At 51.3% G+C, this 4,943-nt stretch overlaps 1 protein-coding gene across 1 annotated transcript in view; it reads left to right on the top strand.

Annotated features, from left to right (window-relative positions):
- Positions 1–4,593: 4,593 nt before the first annotated feature.
- The window catches only part of FARP1 (FERM, ARH/RhoGEF and pleckstrin domain protein 1), a 300,031-nt gene continuing 299,681 nt past the window's right edge, over positions 4,594–4,943 (top strand). The window contains exon 1 of the mRNA XM_040487211.1: positions 4,594–4,685. The gene's annotated coding sequence lies outside the window, so the exon portion shown is untranslated. The remainder of the gene's footprint in view (positions 4,686–4,943) is intronic.

Genomic DNA, 4,943 nt, shown 5'->3' with positions numbered 1-4,943 from the left:
TATAAATTTTACAATCTCCATTCCTTCTCTGCAATTCAGTATCTGCTGGTTCCATGAAAGGGGAGCAGCTCTGAGCATGTGGTAACTCTGCCCCCGTGGGTAGTAGGGCTCCAGAAAGAGTAGGGCTCTGTTCTGCTCGAAATCCCAAGATTTTATTTCCTCTCTACTATAAGGGAGATTCATATTCTCCTTACTGACTTACCTTTGGATGTGCTTCTTTTAATTCTACTACTCTTACTATAGGATGCTGTGTGCTTTTAGTTATCCATTGCTGCATAACAAATTACTCCACAACTCAGGGCTTAACACAATTGCATTTATCATCTCATACTTTCTGTGGGCCAAGAAGCTAGGCATGGCTTAGCTGGGTCCTTGGGCTCTGGATTTCTCACAATGCTGCAATCATTTCAAGGCTCGACTGGGAAGGATCCCCTTCCTAGCTCCCTCCTGATATTATCACAGGATTCAGTGCCTCAAGGGCCTAAATAAAGCCTCATTTCTTCACCAGATCCCTTTGTTCCTTGCCATACGGGTCCTTCATAGGACACCTCCCAATATGGCGCTGGCTTCGTCAAAGGCAGGCAAGAGAGAGTGTCTTTTGTAAGCTAATCACGGGAGTGACATCACGTCCCGGTTCCATGTTCTGTACATGAGCAGTGAGGAACTCACCGACCCTTGGTCAGGGTGAGGGGAAGGGGCAGAATGGGAGTGTTAGGAGTCACGGCTGGAGCTGCCCACAAGTGCTATGGGCAAATCCCCTGTTCCCTGACAGGTTTTAATGTGGATTCTCATGTTACTGACAGTGCATATTCTCACATCCAGAGGTTTGCATTGCCCTAAACCCAGAGGCTGCCCTGATCCGGAAAGGTGGGGTCCCCCCATGGTGGTGTGTTTTGTGTCTCTCGGTGATGGTAACTATGGAATAAGAAGTTTCTTTTCACTGTGACACATGATGGCTTTAGCATAAAAGATTTACTCACACTGTTGTCTAAGTTTAGAACATTTCTGAGGACTGTGAACCCTTGGGAAACTGATCTCTTGAGAAGTGGGTCTGGGAATTCAGGGAAGGGTCCCTCATATGTTTTACTTAATACCTTTCTGTCCTGCTTGATTATTTCTTAATTTACCACGTACACACATTTATTGTAATAAAAGCCAGCTAAAATTAACAAAGAGAAAAGTTAAGAACGGGGTAACCACTGAATTCAGAAAGATTTCTTGGGGCGCCTGGGTGGCTCAGTCAGTTAAGTGTTGGACTCTTGATTTTGGCTCAGGTCATGACCTCACAGTTTGTGAGTTCGAGCCCCGCCTGGGGCTCTGTGCAGAGCCTGCTTGGGATTCTCTCTCTCTCTCTCTCTCTCTCTCTCTCTCTCTCTCTCTCTCCCCCTTGCTCTCTGCCCTTCCCCCACTCTTCCTCTCTCAAAATAAATAAATAAAGTTAAAAAAAAAAAGAAAGATTTCTCAAAGTTTATTTATTTATTTTGAAAGAGAGAGAGCACGAGAGAGTGTGCGTGCACACACACGTGTGCACCAGCAGGGGAGGGGCAGAGAGAGAATCTCAAGCCGGCTCCTCACTGTCAGTGCTGAGCCCTACGAGGGGCTTGATCTCATGAACCATGAATGAGATCATAGCCTGAGCCGAAATCAAGAGTCAGATGCTTAAGTGAGCCACCCAGGTGCCCCTGGAAAGATTTCTAAATAACCCCATGTCACGAGATAAAAAGGGGATTTAGTTAATTGCAAATTTGTATAGCCTGCAAGGGAAGCACAAATGAAAAAATAAGCGAGGGCGTCAGTTTTTTCACAGGTTGACTGTGCAGGTGGCAGATTTTGCAGGACAGATGTCCCTGGCTTTTCAGGTAGAGGAATTTAAAAAGTGCTTTCACTGAGATGAAGTACAAAGCACAGAATGTTCTAAAGAGCTGTTAGGAAGCTAGAGGTGGGGTGGGGTGGGGGGGTGGTTCTCCAGCCTCTCTCAGTTGGAGCCCTCAGCCTGCCCCCCTCTCTCTTCTCCTGTATTAACTCTCTCTGCAGGCCTGCAGACACTCTCAGATTGCCTCTGTGAAAAGTCACCTTGCCTCAAACACGCTGGTAATATTAAGGTAATAAAACAGCATTAGATGTAGGGTGATCGTACATGTGCTAAGAGCAAAACAACACAAACCTTGTTTCAGACCTAGAAAGAAGAAAAAGAGACCTAGGGCAAGGCAGAAATGTGTGTCTTCCAAAGAGAAGGACTGGGAAAATGTCACTTTTCTAATTTTCAGATTTCTATAGGTTTTTGGTTTAGTTGTGAGGTATGGCTTAGCACTTGGCTTGCCACTCACCGCAGTAGCCCCTTGACTAGCAGAAAACACAGAAAGCTTGGTAGAAATAGTGCCCCAAACCAGGGGCCGTGGGGGGTGGGGTGGGGCACAGTCAGTTAAGCGACGGACTCTTGATCTTGGCTCAGGTCATGGTCTCGGGGTTCATGAGATCCAGCCCTATGTTGGGCTCTGTGCTGATAATGTGGAGCCTGCTTCACTCTCTCTCTGCCCCTTCCCTGCTTGTGCTCTCTCTCTCAAAATAAATAAATAAACTTAAAAAAAAAAAAAATCGTGTCTCACCTGAACCCAGAATCTGCATTTTAACAAGATCCTCAGGTGACTCATGTATACTTGAAAACAGTAATTGTTCTCAAACCTGGCTTCACATTGGAATCACCCACAGAACTTTAAAAAGCCTGAGGCCTGGGTCCCAACCCCATAAATCCTGATGTACTTGTCTAAAGTAAAGCCTGGGTGATGTTTTTTTAAAATCTGAGGTGATTCCAGGACTCCAAACCATCATGCTAAGATGGTGGCTGGAGTGTGGGCCCAGCATACCGGTTAAAGGAATGCAAATTCTCAGCCCCACCCCAGAGCTACAGACTCAGCCTGAGGATCTAAGTGGAATCAGCCCTCCAGGTGATTGGAGAACCTGATAAGGTAGGTCTAGGGTAGGGGCCCCCCAGTTTACCTTTCTGGACATTTCCAGGTGTTGCTGCTGCAGGTGTGTGAGAGCCACACTTAGAAGCATTGGCCTAAACCCTCTGATCAATGGTTTATCAAAGGCCACACAGCCGGTCAGAACCCACTATTTCTTTTCAGCCCATCTGCTGTTTCTTCTTTGGTCAGAGGCCTACAATGCACTCTTTTTTTTTTTTTTTTTTTTTAAGTTTATATATTTATTTTGAGAGAGAGAGAGCCTGAGAGAGAGAGAGCAGAGAGGAGGGGCAGAAAGAGAGAGGGAGAAAGAGAATCCTAAGCAGGCTCCTGGATGTGGGCACAAAGCCAGAGGCGGGGCTGGATCTCACCGTCGAAATCAAGAGTCCGACGCTCAGCAGGCTGACCCAACAACACGCCCCTGCTCTTTACTTCCACTGTCACCAAATACACAAGGGTTAAAAAAAGAAAAAATACAGGGGGGCACTTGGGTGGCTCAGGCAGTTGGGCATCGGACTCTTGATTTCAGCTCAGGTCTTGATCCCAGGATCGTGGGATGGAGCTCCGACTCTGGCTTTGCACTGAGTGTGGAGGCTGCTGAAAATTCTTTCTCTCTCTCTCTCTCTCTCTCTCTCTCTCTCTCTGCCTCTCCCCTGCTCTCGGGCTCTCTCTGGGGAAAAAAAAAATAAAGCCTTTGGCAAAAAAAAAAAAAAACCAAAAAAAAACCCAAAAAACAAAAAACCAAACAAGTCAGCACCTTATACTCAAAATATGTCTCTTTGCTCCTCTCCAGGAATTACTCACACCTGCTGCCACAGGTACCCCCTGTACTTCTAATGCGTCCCGTTCTTGTGCCAACCCCCCCTGCGGGCTCCTGCCCGCTCCCTTGTGGCTTCTCCCATGAAACCTGTCCATCTGGTTTGAGGACTGTGAACTCCTCAGAGGCACAAAACCACCGGGGTAGCCTCGGGATCTGGCTGAGAGCTGCTTTGGTCTCTGAGCTGCTGCCGCCCGCCCTTTCCCCTCCACGAGTAGAAAGTCTACAGCGAGATAAAGGCTGCACGAGGGGCTCGGGAAGGGGGAGATGGAGACGGTGAAGCGGGGGCTCCTTGCTGGAGGGTGGGGACAGTAACTGTGTCCCCCGCCCTAGGTCCCTGCCTCCTCAAGCCATCTTACTCCCTCCCCCATTAAATTCCGCAAACCAGCTCCCAACCTATTTCACTCCTCTCCCCCGCTGGGCGTTGCTCCTGTTCCTGGAGGTGGGGCAAGTGGGGGGTGGGGGTGGGGAGGTGGGGACTGTACTGGGAATCGCCTGGGTGGAAAACACTGGGCCGTGGCGGGGGGAGGTGGCAACCGCCCCTTCGGGATTAAGTCGCTCGCAGCCCAGGGTGGTGCCGGAAGCCCGCTCGTGTGGCTTGGGAGGGGAAGGTGCTCGTGGGTCCCTGCAAATCGCCGCTTCCCGCGCGACAACGTAAAGTCCTAGGTGGGCACACAGGCACCCCCTTGCATGACCTCAGCCAGTGAGTTGCAGAGTCCGCGCCGCCGACCGCCCTGCAGCAGCTCCTGGTTAAGCCGGTGCGCTCGTCTCCCGCTCTCCTTAGATCGCTTTCAACCACAGCAGCAGGATTGGCGTGTCCCTGGTGGCGCAGCGCTCTCCTCAGCGCTTCCTGCGCTGGGTTCGGTGGCGCAGCGCAGAGACTCGGGTTCTGGCTGTAGGACCAAGTAAAGCACAGATCCGAGGTGGGCTCTCGGGGTCCGGGAGGGGCTCTCCGCGCTGGTGCCCTCCCACCCCCCCCCCCCCCCGTCGCCCCCTGGCGCACCTGCCCCCCAGGGCTGAGCGGGGCGGGGCACGCTGGCGCGCAGGTCGCCGGCCCGGACGCTGGAGGGGGCTGTGGCTCTCCCGCTGTCCCCACGGCTCCGGCGGCGCGGCGCCCAAGCTCCCCCCGCCGCCGAGGGGCCGGCCCAGGCCCGGGGAGGGGC

This window comes from Herpailurus yagouaroundi, unplaced genomic scaffold, assembly GCF_014898765.1.
Source record: "Herpailurus yagouaroundi ecotype Mexico unplaced genomic scaffold, PumYag 164, whole genome shotgun sequence".
Classification (NCBI taxonomy): Eukaryota; Metazoa; Chordata; class Mammalia; order Carnivora; family Felidae; genus Herpailurus; species Herpailurus yagouaroundi.
Note: the sequence above shows the minus strand (reverse complement) of the source record. Positions and strands in the feature narration are given on the sequence as shown.